Below are 23798 nucleotides of genomic sequence, written 5' to 3'. Positions count from 1 at the left end.
TACAACGTAAGCTGGTCCAGATCCTCACGCTAGCAATGTTACCCTGAGACTAAAAGAAACCTGGAGCCAACGTCGCACGTGTACCGCTTATGGTCTGTCATCGACGCATTCTTTTGTCTATGCGGTATCGATGACCTTAGCGCTTGAGAAAACCGAAGACCAGATGTAGGGTTTTCTTAGAAGTGGCGATCACTTCAACAAGGAAAAACAACAAAATTCAATGAAGAACAATGGTATTTTTTTTTAGTTTATTTTGATTTTTTTACAATTTGTCCTGAAGGACATTTGGTAAAGTGTTATATCTCATTGGTAAAAAAAAAATAAATATAGCATGTGGGTGGCTACCCCCAACGGGGTGCCATCTTCGTGTTTACTAGATTATATCTTTTATGTGAGAACAATGGTATACATATAATCAACAATTTTTCCCTTTTTGACATATCAATGTCAGAGAAAATCGAAAACCAGATGTAGAGTTTTCTTAGAAGTGGCGATCACTTCAACAAGGAAAAACAACAAAATTCAATGAAGAACAATGGTATTTTCTTTTAGTTTATTTTGTTTTTTTTTTTTACAATTTGTCCTGAAGGACATTTGGTAAAGTGTTATATCTCATTGGTAAAAAAAAAAATAAAAATAAATATAGCATGTGGGTGGCTACTCCCAGCGGGATACCATTTTCGTGTTTGCTAGGTTATATCTTTTATGTGAGAACAATGGTATACATATAATCAACAATTTTCCCCTTTTTGACATATCAATTTCCAGTTAACAAAAAGCAATTCACAAGTACGTAGCTATTTGGAATTAAATTTAATAATTTCCTCTGGCAAACCTAACCTAAAATGTATTTCAGGTGTCTTGGAACGCGGATAGGATCTGTTTTCCAGCTAACCGCGCATTAGATCGTCAAGAGGTGTGCCAGGTATCCAGGAAGCGCTCTAGAAACATGCACCCGATACCCAGCCACATAAGATATTGTTCTCCCGATGAAATTAATAGTGGCCGTAAGCCCCGCCGCGTAGCATTAATCCTCGCGGCATTAGTGACACTCTGAGGAACGAGAACTAGGTTGGAAGGGGTGCGCGGACGAAACTCGAGAGCTAGCTGATTCTCAGCAGAAGGGGACACGAATCTCTTCGTGTTAGAAGGTTCGAGGCAGCGGTTGGGGGCAGGATATTACGTTCGCGGACCAAAGGCGGAAGAGAACGAACGAAGAAGAAGGAAGAAAGGAAGAAGAAGAAGACAAGAGATTGGTTGGGAAGAAGCAGGTCGAAGAGACTCTTCAGCTTGTCCACGAAAGGAAGATTTGTGCGGCTCTTCCACCCTCGACTGCCACCCCTTTCGCTGCACGCTCCGTGGATCTGAAATAAATGGTTATCGTGGATTACCCCCGGATGCTGACACGTCATAATGGCGGGGATTCGCCTTAACCCAGTGGCGTGTCATTGGAGAACGATATTTCTTCATCTGTCGGTCATTACCGCGCGATTAATGCCTGGCGACGTTACAAAGCTTCCACGATTCGTGAACGTAGCTCGAGGAGATCGTCTTTTGGGAAATACGTGGCAGGGCGAAGACGCGTTCCAATTTGACCTTGGAATAGGTGAGTACCTTGTGAATTGATTTGAATTGCAGCTAGTTGTTTAGTATCTTATATTACAAATTTATGCTACTATACTATCTATTCACTTTCATGTGACATAAAGGATATAACTTAGAAAAAACGAAGCTGGCACTCCGCTGGGGGTAGCTATATTTTATTTTTATTTTTAATTTTTATTTTTATTTTATAGCACATGCTATATTTTATTTTTATTTTTTTTTACCAATAAGATATAACACTTTACCAAATGTCCTTCAGGACAAATTGTAAAAAAAACCAAAATAAACTAAAAAAAAAACTTTCATGTGTTCGCGTGTTTGGAATTGCAGTTTGCAGCAATAAGGAGGCAGAACACCGATATTTAATTTATATCTCTTGGAAGAGAACGAAGGATCTAGATTATGTTTTCAAAAGTGTATTATTACGAATATAGGTTGACTATGAATGCATAGCACGTTGCAAAAATCGATTTAATCTTATTTGATTTTGAGTTTGTTTTTCTTGCTTTATTCGTATTAATGGGAAACGTGGCAGCCTCCTTATTACAGTAGCTCCTTCAATTATGCTTTTAAGGAACAATCTTTTAGAAATTCATTTCTATCAGTTACGAAAGGTATTTAAATCCCACACGTAAGGTTAAACCAGTTCTATTATCACACTTTCATTTTTGAACGATATAACTACGATTCTTGCGTCACCCGATATCTACGAGAACATTCCAATATTACAGTTGGTACACGATCAACTAAACAGATCGAACGATACATGATATTACGAATGGAAGGTGTAAGAGAGAACGGGACACTTATTGTTAGTTGCAAATGCGCGTCATAGCGGCTGGCCGTCGAACTACAAAAAAGAGCAAGATCCGGCTGACTCGGTCGTGGTAGATATCCAGCCTGTAAACGTTTTTTTCCGCCGTGAGTACAAAGGTTAACGTGCAACCCGGTAGTACCAGGAGAACGCCAGGGATCACGACAGCTGATGGGGACAGAGCTGGAGGGACGATCAATAATATAATACCCCGTCGCCCCGGGTACCACCATGCTATCGTACCATCGAATCCTGGGCCGGCTTTCATGTGCTGCGATCCGCTTATCGTTCGCCTTTTCGTGAACACGTTTCGTATTTTTTTTAGGACGACCGTGAACGCGATTGCTGACGCCCTTCCACGTCGTCGATGACGACAACAAGAAGTCGCTGTGGAAACGGTGGACACAGATGCTTTGAATCGCGATAAGGCGTACCGAGAATAATGACGACATGGTGGAAAGTAGGTCGGCTAATTTTGGAATCAAAAACCCTGGTAAGAATTTTTAAAGAAACTCTCTTAATGACTAGAAGTATCGCGATAGTTGTTAGATGTATAAATTCCGGAGCTCGTTTTGGAAAGCGATACGTTGATTTCGTTGAATGGATGGTTAGAGAAGGAAGTCTTTGTGTTTTTAGGCATATAACTCCTATATTGATGTAGCATATATATTGATGTAGCTTTAAGGTTGTAAAAGTTGGTAGCTTTTCTTTTTAGTAGATCTTCATCGTAGGGGTGGCTCAATTTTAAACTGTGCTGCCATCTGATGGTATCACATTTTATTTGATGTGTATTTGTTTATTTAGACATTTTACTTTGTTCATTTTTATGAAATTTATACGATTTATAGGAATTTATATCATGTTATCAAATTTACATTCTCAGGCGTAGTTTAATTTAGTCCATATTTAAGAATTTCTGTATAGTTCCATCTATCGGTAATGTCGAGATCTGCGATTTTCTAATGATTTACAGATTTCTGTCGCACCATAGGAGGAACGTGTAGAAGTAGTTTCACAAATTTGCGGTAGGGATGCAAAAATTGTACTAGCGTGCTCTGTAGAAACAGCAAACAATTGCAATATTATTCATTTCCATCAAACTAGAAGAAAATATAATTTTTCATTGAAATTAACTACCACTAAAAGATTAGCTATTGATTTAAACACTATTTATTTATCTCGTTATTTAGAGACGGGTAAATAAAATAATTAGGACAGACCTCAACATTTCGGACGATACATTTATTTTTCATAAATTACATTTACATATTCAATGTATAATTAATTTATAAATATATATCTAATTAATAAATTATATTACAGAATATATGTATCTTATCTAAACCTAATATCTACAAACAATTTTAAACCTACATATAACAATATATTTTGTCTGACAGTTGGTTATAAGCTATATCGTTTAAGCTCGAATGTACTATACATTGTTTGCAAGTAGCTGATGACTCGTTTCTAAAATTAAAATATCTTCTCATAGGATTGTTGAAAAAGCGCCAGATTTATCCAAAGGCTGGTACAATGCAGTGTAATGTAAAGTCGCGTGGCATGTCATCCGTAAGATACCTGTAGAGACGAGCTTCTGATATTTACAATTCTACAAAAGCCCGGATCTACAGGGTAGATCACGAATGTGCCTATCTTATGCCCCCACTCTTCTCGGCCATTGTCTCCTGTAGGTAACGAGATCTGTAACACAGAAGCCCAGTTTTTATTCATACGTCGAAACCACGAAAGAGGAGGATAGGGTTAGGTTTTAGGTTAGAAGGCTCATTTCCATGAATCGCGATAATCGATAGGAAACACGGTGTTGCCCATCGTTAAATTGCGCTCTGAAAATTGTACATCGTGTCCAGTCATTAAATTACCATTCAGTGCCACGGGAAGAGTTATCCTCGAGATTGAATACGAATCGGGCAATGGTTGCAATAACCGAGCGATAGTAATTGCGAATTAATTGCATGATACCGATTGCAAAGTGATCAAGCGTGCAACGACACGTAGCTACATATGAATAACCGTATGAGCATGACTATATAAAGCCGGCAGGGATTAGAAATTTCGTCCCAGCTACCGAACCGTACGTGACGCCGGAAAACCTTCACTAAAATCGGACGTGACATCGCATGCATATCCGGAATACGACAGGAGGAAGTCGGTGTATTGTACGTATGATACTGTCTTGTCCGCGGGTCAAATTTTTAACGCTTCGTTTGATGGATTCTATCGGGCTATGCCACCGTTGAATGAATCAACCTGTAACCACAGGTTATCGTAGCATAGTATAATATTAGGTTAGAAACTAAGTAATTGAGGATTTTGACAATGCCACCTAATGACAAAATCCGCAATTACTTACTTCCTAACCTAATAGTACAAACGTTGATTGATAAATAGAGGACCAATAGTCGTGTTTCCTCTTCCATTAATTTCCAGTGGCGTGGAAAATAGAAAATTAACAAGAATTGAATTCGTGGAATCAGAATGGAAGAAAACGAGCAATAAACACGAGTCAGGTACTTCGATTCTCAAATGATATTAATACTAGAGACGAGAATAGAAGTTTTATTAATACTCAAAGCATTTACAGAATAATCAATGACTAATCATTGGAAAATAAGAGGACACAAAACGTTACATGCTTCTGATCGTTCGCGCGAGCAACAGGCGGAGCAAATAGCTGGCGTGCAACGCAGCTGTTCAGCAACCGATTAAAGTACATAAGCGAAAGACTGGATTTCACGAAATTCCAACGAGTAACTGTAAGATAGGCAGGCGTGCGCGCCTTCACGTTCACAGAATCGAGGTCAAAGTATCGACATGCTGGGAATACTATTAGAAAAGTGAAACCATGAAAACGGACAACACGATCGCTTTAGCAAACGTGAGTAAATCGTTAACAGACCCATGCACGTGCACGCCAGTCTCTACTATTTCCCAGAAAAATTCGCATACTAAATATCATGCAAGAAAACAGAATCGTGGAAATTGTAAGACTCAGAAATACAAAATCAACGTACACCCGTTCATGCCAAACATAATATGGAACACAAAGTGGATTTTCACAGAATTAGTGAAATAGTTAGGTAAGACAGCCCGCTTAGACTTGGCGGAAGAATGGAAATCTTGTAAAAATCATTCCTCAACTCACATCCCTGTTTAGCGTCACGCGTGCACATGCATCCTGGACCCGTAGGTGTTTGCGTGCGCGTGCACGACTCGTCTCACTGCTATGCACCACTTGCAGCCTGGTTCACAGTAGCGGCGCGATTCGCGCGTTTTCCAGCGTGTAAAGAGCGCGCGAGTGGAAGCGCGAAAGGGCCAACGCCCTTTGAAACGAAACGCAGCGGCCGACTGTCCTTTTTGGCCCCGAGCGGAGAAGGCATTCGGCGACAAGCGCGAATCCTCGAGTCGCGGGGCGTCTCTCCCACGGTTGCCCGGCCGAAGCCAGGGGCATCCCCCGGATTCTGCGATGATTGGACCGCGCGCACCCTCGCCCCACTCGCGAGGAGGGGGATGCCACCACACAGGGCCGTGGCCAACAAACCAGGTGCCACAGGCAAAACCCCTGAAATCAGTATTGATATCGCATTATTCGACGCGCGCCCAACGTTTTTTCCTCGTGACGCGGATGTTACCGTGCGAGTGGAAACCTTTGCTAGAGGGTGGATGGCTAGAAGTTGGAAAAATGGGGTGGGGTAATTTGTGGATGGGGGTAATTGGCTTGGGGAGATGATGGCTTGATTGTTGAGAGTAAAAGGGACAAATGAGACCTGAAATGTAATGGATAATGTTAGCTATAAGTTTCATTTGGCGTAGTATGAGAGATGAAATTAAAATAGATGGTGTTTTAAGAACTAGAAACAGAGCATTTTCTTTTATGAACACTATGTACATAGGTTTGAAGAGAGCACAAGTTTAGGTATTTTATTGTGAATCGTTCATGGGCAATGTGTATGAGAAAAATGTAATTTTATGAAGAGGGTAGCCTCAGATATTTGAAGAAAAATGTAGCTTTAAGCATTCAATTATTATTGTCATACAATTGTAATTTATTCGGTGTACAATTAAAATGAGCGATGCTTTCAGAACCATATGGTAGTCAGTTTTATTTTACAAAGAGAATGTTAATTTAGATATCTGATGAAAATGTAGATTAGGTTTAGGTTTACAGTTGTATAGAACAAGATCAAAGGTTGTATTGAGTGTTAAGGTGGGAATTTTAGGAAAATGAAAATTGAATATTGTATGAATACGTAATTAAGAGTCACCTGGTATCGTGTAACGCCAAATGTATCGAGCAAGACTGAGTGTACTACTGATTAGGTGTGCAGAATTTCTCTTATGAAATTCTCGCACAGAAATTCATGCATTGTATGCGTGTGGCGTGAACGTGAAGGAAGTTTATGTGGCTCTGTATTAAGAGAAAGGGACGTCGAACAATTTTATCGTTTACATGACAAATTGACATCGGGGTACACTCGTATGTCATCGACATTGCTAAACGATTGAGTTTCTCCGAACCCAGTGCTTGTCCTTTATTCGCACATTTTACTCCATTATCCCATTTGCCCTTGCAATATTTAGATATACTAAGTTGTGACGTATGGAATGTCTGATTTATATTGATTCACTATTTCCATGAATCTTGAAGAGGATTCATTTACATATGTAAATATTTAAAAAATTAATAGAAAGTCTTCAACATTAAACTGATATATAATGATACATTCACAGAGATAGAAATATTCATATATTTAATAGGAAGATTCACCAAATTGGTACAGCAAAATTGAACGTTCCATACACGACATTACAATTTATTCTCTTCATATCCAAAATTAATTCCTTTTTTTAACTCCCTCAAACTAAATCTGAAAATTAATAAAATAATTATAGAAAAATGATACAGGAAGAATGTAGTATGTAGAAGAAATATTATACGTGATTGCACTAATTCTTATATCAATTACAGTTAACAAAACCGCTGTACGGAGATCATACAACGAGCTACGAAAGGAAAGAAAGGAAGTAGAAGTAAGAAAGAAGTTGTAACAAGTGGAAAAACGACGTAAGAGAATTTCCCGAAAGTTGTATCCAGTTAACACTCGCGCAGAGCATAATCACGAGTGGATACAGCCCTGAGGTCGTTTCAGCTCGGTGGAAATCGTGCAGTCTCGGCTTCGAATCCCTGTCAACCAGATCACAGGCGAAAGGGAGAGAGTAAAAGGTAGGGGCCACCCTTCGTCTCATCATCTTTTCGCGCTCATAGCCGGGCATATCTGCTCGTAGCCAGGCCTGTGCTCTCCTCTTCTCAGAGGAATCGCCTGGAAAAGCTCCGTTTTCCCTCGACCTACCCTCTCCACCCTCGTGTCGCCACCCCCACCCTCACCAACAAAGTCTCCCAATAACGTTAGCCTGCTCCGTTCCTTCTCCGTTCTGGAGCGACGTATTGATCGTCTCTCTGCTCTCCTGAAGCCGCGACCGGAGGAGCCTGACATCCGCTGAGGGAAACGAAGAATGGAGAGAAAACGCATCTTCGGAGAGAGAGAGAGAGAGAGAGAGAGAGAGATGTGAGGGGGTGGCTTCGATGAAACTGGCTCTGTACAGGCGTATCTTTGTCGAAACTGCCACCAGGGAAAAAATAGAGGACTCACACTGCCAATGAAAACGGTCACGTCGTCAAGTGGTGCGCGTGCAAAAAGACCAAGGCCATCTGATGGTCCGAGGGTGGCAGAGAGGATAGTTCACGGACAGAGGGAAGAATTTGAGGTTCGATTAAAGCGGAAAGTATGGAACTCTGCTGGGATTGCAGGCTGTCTTCGCAAGAAATTTCAATATAAATCTGCAAATTATTGTCTCATGAGGAGCAACGCTGTGTTAATACATTCCATTTGCAATTTTTATTTTCAATCGATTTAGATTAACTTTTTTATTGTTTTAACGCTATAAGTATGGGAGAGAATTCTCAGAGTTCGTTTGAGATTTGTTTATTTGTCATTTCCTTCATTTTATTTTAGGAAATTTATATTCATTTTTGTTCGCTTGATCCCTGGACTCTCCCAATTATACGTTAAACATCTTAAAGCATGAGAATTCTCTTTTATTCCCCAAAATGGAAGGAAGATTGAAGTATAAAAATTCTATAAATGGATTAGTAGAAAAAAATGTATAGACAGAGCTTAAAGCGACAGGGAAAATAATGTTGTAATGGTCTCGAGTAGCCTGGCATGAAAAATAGAAAAGAATTGCCGAAACGATGTTAAATTCAGGTAAAGTAATTTCCAGCAATCGATATCCATCATCAACTTAAACTCTTTTATCGGATGATCTCCATTAACCTTCTAATTAACACTGACTACCTTCCATAAATCACCCTGCACGCTTTTCCATCATCGTACCTACTCGAATAAAAATAAAAATGTTACCTGCTACATGGCGACACGATACCATACTATAAATACAGTGGTAGACAGCGTGAATTGTCACAAATATTCGACGGATGGCGAAAAACAAGTGGCCGGGAACACGAAAGCCGATAAGCCTTGGGACGACTTAACTCGATAAATCGGCGACACGTCGTTCGCCACAGCGTAACTTCATCCTCGTATCATACGTCACTCAACCAACATTCTGCCTGTCGTCCTCTACTCACGTGCAATACGTCTTCTCCGAGTTTACCCACGTATCGTTGCTTGTGAGGCCTCCGTGACGAAGCTTCTCTCTTCTTCTCTTCCTAACTTCTTCCTTGCACACCGGAAACATGCAACATACATTTTTTTATCTTCACATTGTTTCATCGTATTTGTTGGTCTTTCGACGAAGAGAAAAGCGTCTTCTGAAATATGACGAGTAGAATACGTCTTCTTTAATTTTCATGCAACAAGAATTAACGATTAAAATGTTCGCATCTATGTATTTGGTTTAGAACACCCAGTTATATTCGTCACATGGATTGTAGTTTTAATTCCATGAAGATAAAATGTATTTTTAGCAAAGTTTACTTTGAATTCTATTATATACTACATTTTTTAAATAAGAGAATAAACAGCCAGTGTTTAATGGAATATTAAATCAATACAGAAATTGAAGAATTAAGTCTTCTGTTGTATTTGTAAGTAACTTCACGTTTAGAAATAATTTTAAAATGTTTCAAATTAAATAACTAATTCCACAAAGATAAAATGTATTTGTAGCAAAGTTTACTTTGAATTCTATTTATACTACATTTTTTAAATAAGAGAATAAACAACCAGTGTTTAGTGGAATATTAAATCAATATAGAAATTGAAGAATTGTCTTCTATTGTATTTGTAACAAATTTCACTCTTACAACTAATTCTAAAACGTTTCAAACTAAATAACTAATTCTACAAAGATAAAACGTATTTGTAACAAAGTTTACTTTGAATTCTATTATATATTACATTTTTTAAATAAGAGAATAAACAACTAGTGTTTAATAGAATATCAAATCAATACAGAAATTGAAGAATTAAGTCTTCTGTTGTATTTGTAAGTAACTTCATGTTTAGAAATACTTTTAAAATGTTTCAAATTAAATAATTAATTCCACAAAGATAAAATGTATTTGTAACAGAGTTTACTTTGAATTCTATTTATACTACATTTTTTAAATAAGAGAATAAACAACCAGTGTTTAGTGGAATATTAAATCAATATAGAAATTGAAGAATTAAGTCTTCTGTTGTATTTGTAAGTAACTTCATGTTTAGAAATACTTTTAAAATGTTTCAAATTAAATAATTAATTCCACAAAGATAAAATGTATTTGTAACAGAGTTTACTTTGAATTCTATTATATACTACATTTTTTAAATAAGAGAATAAACAACCAGTGTTTAGTGGAATATTAAATCAATATAGAAATTGAAGAATTAAGTCTTCTGTTGTATTTGTAAGTAACTTCATGTTTAGAAATACTTTTAAAATGTTTCAAATTAAATAATTAATTCCACAAAGATAAAATGTATTTGTAACAGAGTTTACTTTGAATTCTATTATATATTACATTTTTTAAATAAGAGAATAAACAACTAGTGTTTAGAGGAATATTAAATCAATACAGAAATTGAAGAATTGTCTTCTGTTGTATTTGTAAGTAACTTCATGTTTAGAGATAATTTTAAAATGTTTCAAATTAAATAACTAATTCCACAAAGATAAAATGTATTTGTAGCAAAGTTTACTTTGAATTCTATTATATACTACATTTTTTAAATAAGAGAATAAACAGCCAGTATTTAATGGAATATCAAATCAATACAGAAATTGAAGAATTAAGTCTTCTGTTGTATTTGTAAGCAACTTCATGTTTAGAAATAATTTTAAAACGTTTCAAACTAAATAACTAATTCCACAATGATAAAATGTATTTGTAGCAAAGTTTACTTTGAATTCTATTACATACTACATTTTTTAAATAAGAGAATAAACAGCCAGTGTTTAATGGAATATCAAATCAATATAGAAATTGATGAATTAAGTCTTCTGTTGTATTTGTAAGTAACTTGTACCAATAAAAGTAATTATGATGGTGTACTTTATCTAGTAAACTTCATGAAAAATGAGTACATGTAAAAGTAAATAAAATCTGGAATCTAGTTTTGGTAAAGTTTGATACAAAGAAGATGAACACACACAAAGGCATCCAAAGACACACTTGACACATAATAGAAGGATTAAATACAAAAATTCCTTGGACTTGAAAATAATATTAAGCAGACCTTGGGAAGCTCGATATTAATTACTAAAATACAATTTATTTGATAGAAACCTTACATTCACTGTATCTATATTCGAAATGGAATCAAAAAAGTAATAAAGCAATTTTTGGCCTCCATGTTTCAGCGATGGCAGTGAAGAAACGTTAGCGCTAGGATAGTGGATGCATTATACATTAAACGCGGCTTCGTTGAAATTACGATCGGTTTATGACCAACAAAAATATGTAGAACGAACGCACGTAGCACGGGGAAAATGTATCTCGACCAGGGTCTCCCGTTCCCAGACGTCGTTTACGACCGACCCGTATCCGTGGTTAACACAGCGACAACATATTTATTGATTAATTCACGCCAACTCATCAGCATACAGCGCAATTTCGACGTAGCCGACAAATAGTGGAGGATGTTTCGTAGTATGAAAAGTCGAGGACAAAGATCGATAGCGTGCCTTCTGTGTGAGAAAAATAACATTTATTTCGCTTGCAATATGTGTCAGTGGTTCAGGCAACTATAGGATAATCCCTTGTAGACAAAAATTAGTTGTGCAATTTTGTTGAGGATATTTGAATTTTATATATATATGAGAAGAAATCAAATTTGATAAAGTTACTTATAAAATAATAAACAAGGGATGAGAAAATTGGGAAGTAAATTATCCTTAAAATTTTATATATATGTGAGAAGAAATCAAATTTGATAAAGTTACTTATAAAATAATAAATAAGGGATGAGAAAATTGGGAAGTAAATTATCCTTAAAATTGTACCGCAGCATATAAAATAGAAATATTTTAATTTTAGAATTTTTCTAATTATCTGAATTCTATAATTGTCTTAAAAGAAATTTAATTCAGTAAAAATGATACTTATAGAATATTAGAATTATTTAAGGGATGAAAGAACTTGAAAGTGAATTTTCTTAAAGAATTTTCAAAAAATATTACAAACTGTACCAAAGATATTCTAATCTAAAATTTACCTGTCACCAAAGATTTTCACAATTTTCTTCTTTCGAAGATCCTCTGTATCAACCCCATGGAAATTTTTCTCGGAAGACTGTCCGACAAACTATAGGAACGCTGTTCGCTACCGAATTCCATTTTCTGCTACGAAGAAATCTTCGAATTTGATCAACGATTACGTAGATGCAGGAAGAGAGAACGTCGTGCACGCTATTTCCGTCGATCTTCGCTCAGACACACGATGCTTGCAAGAGGTGCTGTCTTCGACTGGCATCGAGTATCGTATATCGTGGAATGCTTCAAGAAGGAAGGAACGTCCGGGCTCCGTGTGTTGAATAATAAATCCCGATCGCCGGTCGATTTCCTTTTCCATACACCGACCAACACCGCGATTCGCATTCGTGGCTCGCTGCCCTTTTGAATCTCGGATCGAGTACGCCATAAAAGAATCGGCTCGCTTCCCGTCGCCTGTGTTCTTCGCGATCGATGGGTCCGTTGCATGGATGGATTATGTCATCCACGGTATTTCGATCCACTATGGAATCTTCCTGTTGATCGACGATCAAAAGGGAGTGGCCTGGAAATTTCAAAGAAGAATCTGTTAAATTATTTATTTGGCAGTTTAAGTAGATGAATTGTAGGAGTAGCATATGCTCAGAGTACGCTATATCTCGATTTATAGGTGAAGTCGTGTTCTGAAATATTCATTTATTCTCCGATGAATTTTGGCAGTGAGATATGTGAAGAATTTTCTATGCTTTGTCGTGTATAGATGAAATTGCTTTTTGCAGTTGTGATTGACAGAGAAGCTTCTGGAGTTGGAGTAATTTCATTTTATTTCTTGTTTTTAAAGTGGTAGAATTATATGATTGAGAGAGTAGGGTGTATAGACACAGAGTTTATAAAGTGATACCTTAAAATGTAATTCTTACTTAGCCTAGAACTCTGCAATATTAAAAAGAAAGGGGGTATGCATTAGCTGTAAGTTTTCTGTCAACATGAGTTTACTGAAAAAAAATTTCCTTATATTTCTAATACTATCTTTTAATATTTTTCAATGCTTTGTTGTGTATAGATGAAATTGCTTTTTGCTGTTGTGATTGACAGAGAAGCTTCTGAAGTTGGAGTAATTTCATCTTATTTCTTGTTTTCAAAATGGTACAATTATATGATTGAAAGAGTGGGGTATATAAGATAGAAAGTTTAGATAACACAGAGTTTATAAAGTGATACTTTAAAATGTAACTGTTACTTAGCTTAGAACTCTGAAATATTAAAAAGAAAGGGAGTATACATTAACTGTAAGTTTTCTGTCAACATGAAGTTACTTAAAAATAATTTCCATATATTTCTAATACTGTCTTTTTATATTTTTCTATGCTTTGTGGTGTATAGATGAAATTGCTTTTTGCTGTTGTGATTGACAGAGAAGCTTCTGAAGTTGGAGTAATTTCATCTTATTTCTTGTTTTCAAAATGGTACAATTATATGATTGAAAGAGTGGGGTATATAAGATAGAAAGTTTAGATAACACAGAGTTTATAAAGTGATACTTTAAAATGTAACTGTTACTTAGCTTAGAACTCTGAAATATTAAAAAGAAAGGGAGTATACATTAACTGTAAGTTTTCTGTCAACATGAAGTTACTTAAAAATAATTTCCATATATTTCTAATACTGTCTTTTTATATTTTTCTATGCTTTGTGGTGTATAGATGAAATTGCTTTTTGCAGTTGTGATTGACAGAGAAGCTTCTGGAGTTGGAGTAATTTCATCTTATTTCTTGTTTTTAAAATGGTACAATTATATGATTGAAAGAGTGGGGTGTATAAGATAGACAGTTTGGATAAAACAGAGTTTATAAAGTGATACCTTAAAATGTAACTGTTACTTAGCCTAGAACTCTACAATATTAAAAAGAAAAGGAGTATGCATTAGCTGTAAGTTTTCTGTCAACATGAATTTACTGGAAAATAATTTCCATATATTTCTAATACTATCTTTTAATATTTTTCTATGCTTAAGTATTTTCTATGCTTTGCCATGTATAGATGAAATTGCTTTTTACAGTTGTGATTGACAGAAAAGCTTCTGAAGTTGGAGTAATTTCATCTTATTTCTTGTTTTTAAAATGGTACGATTATATGATTGAAAGAGTGGGGTGTATAGGATAGAAAGTTTGAATAAAATAGAGTTTATAAAGTGATGCCAGCTACTTTAAAATGTAACTGTTACTTTGCGTAGAACTCTGCAATATTAAAAAGAAAGGAAGAGAAATGAGGTGAACATGCATTAACTGTAAGTTTTCTTTCAACATGAAGTTACTATAATATCGTCTTCTAATATTACAATAATCAAATTCAGAATTAAGATACAACTAGCAGGATCAACCCTGACAATGCACTCATAACCAACCAAGACAAACAATTTCTAAATTTAAGAAGAAAATTTTCATAACAAAAGACGCAGCTGTATGAAAGAAAGAAGAAGAAGGAAGATTCCTGAAATATTGAAAGAACAAACACTTTACTGGTTCATGGCAAAAATTCCCTGAAACTCCATAATAAACGTGCAACGCCCTAAAACGCGATATCCAGACGGAAAAGGAGAAATCGAGCTCTCAGCCGATAATTTAACGGAGCAAACAAATTGCACGCGGGCAGCTTCGAATAAAACACAAGTCGGTTGCAGCGGAAGCTTAAACGACTGGGCTAATGTTATTGAGATGAATCCGAAAGCCAGATGGGCGGGTTAGAATCCCCCTCCACTGCAGACAAGGAATCGCGATGCCGCGCATTTCCAAGCAAAATTTTACCTTCCGTTCTCGTCGTTCTACTCGTTTGAAAAATGCCCTCCGTCGAGAATTCAATTGCGCCTCTGCAAACGTAGATTATACTAACTGCAGCCTGATTAACCACGTCCTTATCGATGTTTTCATTCGACAATTCTTAAGACACCGATAGATAGACATCTTCAAACGAGCATACTTATATTATTTATAATGATTGGAAAAAGTATTTGCATATCATAATATATTTAGTATTAATATCAATATTATATTAGGATTTTTATTAGTATCTGTTTGTTATATTAACGTGTATTATAGTAGCTATATCAGTATTTATTTGTTTATAACATTTTATAACGTACCGATTAATTAATAAGGCTGACTTTTATTAATCAATCAATAATTAATTAGACAGAAATACATGGAATTTCGTGTAATTCAAGGTCACTTTCAGATGACTACAAAAATTTGATAGTGTGAAAATGAAATACAAAAGGCGTGTGTAATACTTTTTGTAACTACTGGTACTTTTATAGGAAATTTTGAAAAAATTTTTATGATCGTAAATATAGGGTTTTGGTAATTTATAACATCAACCAAAGGTATTATACTGAATTTAACGTTAATTTCTTGCAACTGGGCTCGGTAAATTTTACAATAGCTCTTAATTGCCTTACTGGCGGTTTTATGGATTCCCTTGAATAAATACAAGCTCTTTAACAGTTAGGTTTAATTCGTTCCATGTTCACCTTTTACGAGCACCTAGTATCCTAGCCTTTTGTAATTAGATTAGATTGGTTAACTAACACTAACAACCTAAGCAGAATTTCAATTTCCTCTCCGTTACGAATTTTTAGTTCATAGAAAGAACTTTGAAAAGAAACGTGGTATATAAGTAACAAACAATTTTTAACAGTGTTTTAGCTGTTTTTAACAGCAAAGGATTTTTTACTAGTAAATAAGTCTACTTGCTACAGAAATAAACATTGTTCCAACAGACTATAATATTCAATAAAAGTATCAAGTAACCATTGGAAGCGCTTTTATCAAATTACTTCAACAATTATTTACCAAGCAACTATACCAAACGTTACATCCTTTAATATTCACATTACACACAAATAATTAAATGAACTTATCATGAAACAGCTATGAAATAAAAATCACATCCATAGATACTGATATACCTACTCAAGTAATAACAACTATACCAAATTTTAATATTCACATTGCACACAAATAATTAAATGAACTTATGATGAAACAGTTATAAAATAAAAACCACATCAATTCAAGTAATAACAACTATACCAAATTTTAATATTCACATTGCACACAAATAATTAAATGAACTTATGATGAAACAGTAATAAATAAAAATTAAATCAATTCAAGTAATAACAACTATACCAAATTTTAATATTCACATTGCACACAAATAGTTAAATGAACTTATGATGAAACAGTTATAAAATAAAAACAACATCTATTCAAGTAATAACAACTATACCAAATTTTAATATTCACATTGCACACAAATAATTAAATGAACTTATGATGAAAGAATTATGAAACAAAATCAGTAGAATCATCCACTTTGTACAACATATCACATCCTATGCGAACGTAATACCTGTATATCCCAATACTAACGACGTGCATCAAATAAAATCACGAAAACTCTACATGCAAACATTTGCGGGATCCATTTGGACGTGGAAGGAAAAGTTCGAAAAACACACTTCATCAATCGGAACAAACAAGCGAAATCCAACCCAAACCAGCTTCCGTCACGCTCACATCTGGATATCGAGTACTTTTTCCGCGCACAGCTGACCGGTTAATCCGAATTTCCGCGTGCGAGCGTTCGCGAGGAGAGTTGCATTAAGCGAGACCATAAATCATGGTCGCCCAGAAGAATGGAGGGAAGTTGGAATCTGAGTGACGTCTAGTCAGAGAGCTCCTTGTCGTCGTTCCCGGTGTCCAAGTGTTCGCCGACGGTTACGAAGAGGAGGGTTCCTTCGAGGACGTTGACGCGGGTCTCGCGGGGCATTTTTGCGGACGAAAGGTCCACCCTATCTGAAAGCCGACGTAACAGGAGATTCCGCTTTTCCACCGTCCTTCCCATTTTATCCTTTGTCCTTCATTTTTCCCCGTTTTCCCCTTCCCACCCTCTATGCTCGCGTCCCTTATTTCGCGGCCTCGAATCGAGAACCTAATATCACCCGACAGACGTTCAAGCTGTTGGAGATAGCGAGCGTACGCCAGGAAATCTCTTTACGTTTGAGGAATCAAGAGAAAGAGAAAGATTTCTCAGGGTAAACGATTTGTAAGGTGGCGAGGATAAGGTGTGAGCTGAGTGTTGGAATATTCTATTGTTGTACATTTTATATTTGAACGTTTGGAAACGTATTGCGTGAAGATAGTTTGGGAATTTAGAAATTCTGGAATTTTGATGTTTAGGAATTGCGAAAATTTCAACACTCGGTGGTTGAAAATTGAGAAAGTCTACGAATGTGATGTTTCCAGACTTTGGAAATTTGGAAACTTGGAGCTTGGAATTTCCAAACACTTGACAACTTGACTTGATAATTGAAAACTTTGGAATTTGAAATTTTCACCGTGGGGAATTTCAGCAGTTCGAAAATTTTTTTGCAGATTTGAAGCTTGGCAATTGCAAACACTTGACAACTTGACTTGACTTGACTTGACTTGACAATTGGAAACTTTGAAATTTGAAATTTTCACCGTGGGGAATTTCAGCAGTTTGAAAATTTGTTTCCAGATTTGAGGTTTGGAAATTTCAAACACTTGACAATTGGAAACTTTGAAATTTGAAATTTTCACCGTGGGGAATTTCAGCAGTTTGAAAATTTGTTTGCAGATTTGAAGCTTGGCAATTGCAAACACTTGACAACTTGACTTGACTTGACTTGATAATTGGAAACTTTGAAATTTGAAATTTTCACCGTGGGGAATTTCAGCAGTTTGAAAATTTGTTTGCAGATTTGAAGCTTGCAATTTCTAAATACTTGACAATTGGAAACTTTGAAATTTGAAATTTTCATCGTGGGGAATTTCAGCAGTTTGAAAATTTGTTTGCAGATTTGAAGCTTGGCAATTTCAAACACTTGACAACTTGACAATTGGAAATTTCGAAATTTGAAATTTTCACTGTAGAGAATTTCAGCAGTTGGAAAATCCATCGTCTAAAAAATCCAAAAATTTGCTAGCTAATAAATTAAAAAATTTCCTCACTAGTCTGTTAAAAGAGTTATGTACTGGACAGTTTAAAATTAAAATTCCTCCAGTTTTCTAAATTATCTTCGATTTACTTTATAATTAATAATCTTCCAATTAACATTACACGGTACATGTATTTGCCGACGGATAAGGGAAACAATCGATCGATAAAATTCTTCTGATAATTTCGAAATATAAAAACCGTAAACTGGAGGAAGATCTAAAAGCAAAGTTCATTTCCATCGGTGGAAGTGTCTCTATCGATAAAGATGATCTCGTTCAGACACGGCAAGGGCAACAATATTGAGGCCCGATAATACTTGCTGCGAGACGCGGGGGTGTAACGGAAGAAGACAATCATTTGTCAGGGTGAAGTGGACGCGAATGCGAACACGTTATCGCGTCTTTCTCCTGGTAATCTATCGCGTGTTCTTTAACAGAAAGAGATTTCTAGCGAAACGAAACTGACAATACGAATTCGTGTAGCATCAGCCAAGAAAGATTTCTGAAAGACGATGAATTTTTTACTGGGCGTGTCTCTTTACTACATTTATCATATTTTGATACGAAACATAAATATAAAAAAAACTGAAGCTTTTCTATCTTTATCCATAATTCTGTGAGATATTTTTCAATAATATTTATTTATTTATTTTTGTATATCTTCGTTTAATACGAAGATTGTTTACAAATCAGAGCAATTTACAAACGATGCAATCTTGCAGCTTGTTTATATCAGGTTGGAAACTAATTTAATATAACCTATTCACGCGGGAAGTTTGAGAGTGTGGGTGGCGTGTGATTTTAATTAAAAAAGTGGATGTTCGTCCTGGGACGACGGGGTAGGGTCGAGAGAAGGGGAAATATCTGTTTCGCCACACCGTTGCCAGATCTCTCAATGTTTCAAATTAAACCCAGCAATAATTTTTAATAAGTAGCCACCAAGAAGAGCTTCGAATTCTTCATTAAAATTCTTTCGGAAATAGGAAAATCCAGAAAATAGAAACAAAATACTGTACGTCCATTTTGCTTATCGAATATTCAAATTCAATCACTCATCAACCAAGATCAGTTAACATAACCTATAAACCAGCCTGGAATTATTAGAATCTCGAGATGCCTAAGATAAAACAACGAGCGGTTCGTTTAACTCCATCCCCAACGAATTTATTTATCCATCCGGCAACCGGTTAAAGAGACAAACAGAAAGCAGGACACGTACGCTTGCGTTAAACGTTACTGTTAAAAATAACTTCATCGAATAACCTCTAATTCTCAGCACAAAAAAAAAAAAAAAAGAAACGAAGAAATCTATGACAGTACTAAAAGTTTTTTTTAGTTTATTTTGTTTTTTTTACAATTTGTCCTGAAGGACATTTGGTAAAGCGTTATATCTCATTGGTAAAAATAAAATAAAATAAAAATAAATATAGCATGTGGGTGGCTGCCCCCAGCGGGGTGCCATCTTTGTGTTTGCTAGGTTATATCTTTTATGAGTACTAAAAGTGACAAAAAATAGAATAATTTCATCCACAGAAAAAAGCTTCCTTGATCGTTCGATTTTCGACAACCATCCGAGGATCGTCGACATGGTGCTGCACTCTGTGCCAGCGACAAATTCATTTATCCTAACCTCGTTGCAAAAAGGATAAATAAAAACCGCGATATATCTCGTACATATCTAACCACTCCCTGTTATTTACATATTCTTTACATATCTGGACAGACGTATATGCGATCCACATAGTGGGACGCGAGTCTACGTTTCTATGTGCGTTTATGCACACATAGGAAATGTGTGTACAGCGTAGAGTACACATAGGAAGATACGTGTACAGATAGATATGTAGATGTGAAGGTACACGAATACAGAAGAGGCAGGTTTCTGTAAGTAGCTAAGCAGAAAGTGTACATAGGTATAGGCGGAGACGAGGGGTTGGCAGGCAGTCCAAAGCATCGAAAGGGGGTTGGAACGTGGTGGCAGTTGGTGGAAAAAGGGGAAGGGGAAGTTGCGATTCCATCTGCCAGCCTGTCATTCTGATACTACGTAGAATGTCGGCTGTTGGCGGAGACGATCAATACATTGCAATCTATATAAAATGGCTGCAGTATCTAGAGCGTCGTGAATAAAACGCGGCTGTTCTATCTTGCTCTTTCCCCCCTCCCTTGTCTTTCAACTCTTCCTATCTCTCTTCATTTCGTCGTCATCGAAACGAAAACCTACATATCCGCGCAGTGTCTTGGGAATCGAGCGATTATTTTTTTCTTTTTTTACGAGCATAAGAAGTTTCAAAAGAAGTGGAATCAGAAGATAATGTTCCTTTTTTCCTGTATTTTCTTGTATTTCAATTCCGAGGCTTGCAACGGAGAGTTAATGAAAATCATATGGGATTGAGATTACGAACTTTGTTTAAGCTTAGGTAGGGATATTCGAGAGACAGTCTTAATGGACGATAAGTAACGATTCATAATAATTTAACAAAGAATATAATAAATATGGATGATAGTGATAGAGAGAGAAATGTATAATAAACGGTTAGTGACCGTTTTATGAATTTTTTTTTTTAGTTTATTTTTGTTTTCACAATTTGTCCTGAAGGACATTTGGTAAAGTATTATATCTTACTGGTAAAAAAATATAGCATGTGGGTGGTTACCCCCAGCGGGGTGCCATCTTCGTGTTTGCTAGGTTATATCTTTTATGGAGATCTTTGAAGAAGAGCTTTGGTAAGAATTGTACAGAGACGTAACCTTTCGATTACGTGCAAAGGGATGGCAGCATCTCTCCTCATGGATTTTTGTGTAGATGCAAAAGAATGAATTAAGAATGAAAAATAATTGGTCGTTCTGATGCACAATTGTTAAAATAAAAATTGCAGAATATTTAAGATGAAATATGAAGTTTGCGCATTAACGCTTTTGTTACGAAAAGACGTAGAAAAAAGGAAGCACACGATGTGAATCAACATCGTGGCTCCACCTCGCTGATCCTTGGAGATTTAATACCGTTCGAGAGGTCACCGATAGGTGGTGTCAGCCATGTTATTTGCCTGTTTCACTTGGCGATTTTGGACGAATAAAAAATTGATAGGATTCGATAAAAATACTTTCATCTCGTCTTTTAACTTTAATCCCGAAGGACGATACACAAATTATTTACTCTTTTTGGAATACTCTATCTGTAATCCTTTATCCAGGGAAAAATATTTCATTAGTCTAGTGAATTGTACTCGTCAATGATAAAAAAAGTAACAAATCTGTCAAATGAAACTACTTATACAAATAAATCAAAATACATGCACGCTTATTAAAATCTAGTATTTATGCAACAATTATAGGAATAAAACTTTAATTAATCGATTACGCTAACAGCCGAATATTTTCAGGAAATTTAGAAGCGCTGCAATCAGTACGTGCCATCGATCAAACATTTACGCCATGATTAAGAGGAAAAACAAGCAATTATAAACATCTATCAAACCGACTATCAAATACTACTATACAGCGATACACTTCATTTGATCGGAAACGAACTAATCACGGTATCGACAGTACATTACTAAGAACACAAAACATCTTAATTTCTCGAAAAATTCCAATTATTAAAATGATATTTTCACATTGCCATGATAATCCATGTTGAAGTACTTACTTTGATAATGGAAAAGGTGCAAGGATCCATTCGACACCCACGTTGTTGCATTCACGTCTGGCGGCGACACCGAGCAATCTAAGGGCGATTCGCACGGTGCGACGGGAGCAACGACTCACGATTAACGGCGAGTTTGGTTGAGCCAAGAGAAAGCAAGGAAATCTACGGCTACGAAAGAAACGAGACTCGAGAGTCGATGGACCGACTGCACGGGGTCCAGGTCGAGGTAGAACTAACCCGGGTTTCGGGCAATAAAGGGGATCATTTTGAATCTGTGTGCTGAAATTTATGGTCCCCCACCAGCCTATGCCTGACTATAGGGCCGCGCAGTAAAGGACGGCTATTAATTTTACGTTTGTCGTGGCGAACGATTCCAGCTCCGAAGGACTTCTCTCTTACACTGCCAAAAGATTTAACGTTCCAACAAATGTAAATTTAAGGATCGTTGCCGGGAAAAGTTCAACTGAAACTTAATATAATCATCGATGAATGAAATCATAAGGGTACTCTCATATGTGTACAAAGGGTGATCAAGTTTTAACTTTTAAGCACCGGACAGATCAATTAAAATGATTTACTAGCAAACTGATAAACGTATCCTTTCTATGAATACAACTATTCCCCCAATTTATCTAATCTTCTCCAAATAGATTTTTTAAATAATAAATGCAAGAATATAACAGTACTGTCTGTGATGTACCTGAATTTGAAGAAACTAAATAAATAATTAGAATAAACTTGTACGTTCCACTAGGACTCAGTGACTCCATAAAAATCCCACGACAATACAGCAGTCGTTCTAATAAAAGAATTATTTTTCCCATAGAAAATCCCTTGACGATTTGAAAAGAAGGTTTACTTCATAAAACCAAACGAACCACTTCTATAGTTTTAACAGTCAATTTTCCAATTTTGTTCCAATATTCTTATTTCCAATGCCAAATCCACGTGCCGGTACCATCAACGTGATGATCCACTGTTCCTTCAATTTAAACGATTCTTCCATTCGCAACAAACAAATTCGGTTAACAAAGGAAACACCACTGAAGTCGTCGTAAACTCGTTGGAAACTAAAGGATACGCGGATTAGGACGCGCACGCGTGCATCACGACGTATCACTGATCCTGGAGCACGCGGTCAAGGATCGAGATGACTGAGCCTGGCTTGCAGGTGATGTTGGCCGGTCGCCGATCACTGAGGTTATGCTGCAGGGAAACGCAGAAGGGTAGTATCACGGGGAAATGATTTATGACTTTGGGGACCAGGTAGGGCGCCATTCAGCATCAGCTTCGTTCTCTTCTTCCATCGTCCTTCCTCTCGGCTTCCCCTTTTGCATTAGACGGCTTCTCTCGTGTCAATGCGTTTTCAGTTCGCCTATTTGCGCAATACGAGCAAGATCCGACGGCTGCAGACTTTACACGAGTTCGCGAACAAGTTACGTGATCCATTGGATCCTCCTTAGCGACGAATGAAGAACCGTCAGTGACGATTCGTTCCTTCGCTCAATTTTACTCAAAAACTGACCATCTGGTCAATATCGGCTCGACAATGGTTTTGAATTTGTGCTACGTTACTTCTTGTTTCCTGTGGCTTCTAAACGAAGCAGCAGCTGAGTGTCCGAGCAACAGGAAAAGGTTCCAGCAAGTAGATTCTGAATTATCGAGGTAAAGTTCAAAGACACACTCTATTGTCCTGTATCTTATGTAGAATCCATATATTTTTTTTTTTATTTTATTTTTGTTTTTTTACAATTTGTCCTTATGGACATTTGCTAAAGTGTTATATCTTATTGGTGAAAAAAAAATAAAATAAAAATAAATATAGCATGTGGGTGGCTACCCCCAGCGGGGTGCCAGTTTCGTTTTTTCTAAGTTATAGCTTTTATGAATCCATATATTGAGAAGAATTTCCACATTCTCGTTCATTCAATTGACATGTTTATAGTAGAATTTTGTTTGTATGACTTTTATT

The 23798-nt window shown here is 36.3% G+C and overlaps 2 long non-coding RNA genes across 2 annotated transcripts in view; both read right to left on the bottom strand.

Moving 5' to 3' along the window:
* Positions 1-23798, bottom strand: part of LOC132915540 (uncharacterized) — a 289361-nt gene that overhangs the window by 47954 nt on the left and 217609 nt on the right. The window lies entirely within an intron of this gene.
* Positions 8401-22254, bottom strand: LOC132915434 (uncharacterized). The gene is made up of 3 exons (XR_009659868.1): positions 21827-22254; positions 12160-12719; positions 8401-9272 (listed from the first exon to the last, which is right to left on the bottom strand). It is a non-coding gene; the product is annotated as an uncharacterized LOC132915434 (long non-coding RNA).

The sequence above is a fragment of the Bombus pascuorum genome, chromosome 17 (genome assembly GCF_905332965.1).
Source record: "Bombus pascuorum chromosome 17, iyBomPasc1.1, whole genome shotgun sequence".
Classification (NCBI taxonomy): domain Eukaryota; kingdom Metazoa; phylum Arthropoda; class Insecta; order Hymenoptera; family Apidae; genus Bombus; species Bombus pascuorum.
The sequence above is the reverse complement of the archived record's forward strand: the minus strand, read 5'-3'. Positions and strand labels throughout refer to the sequence as shown.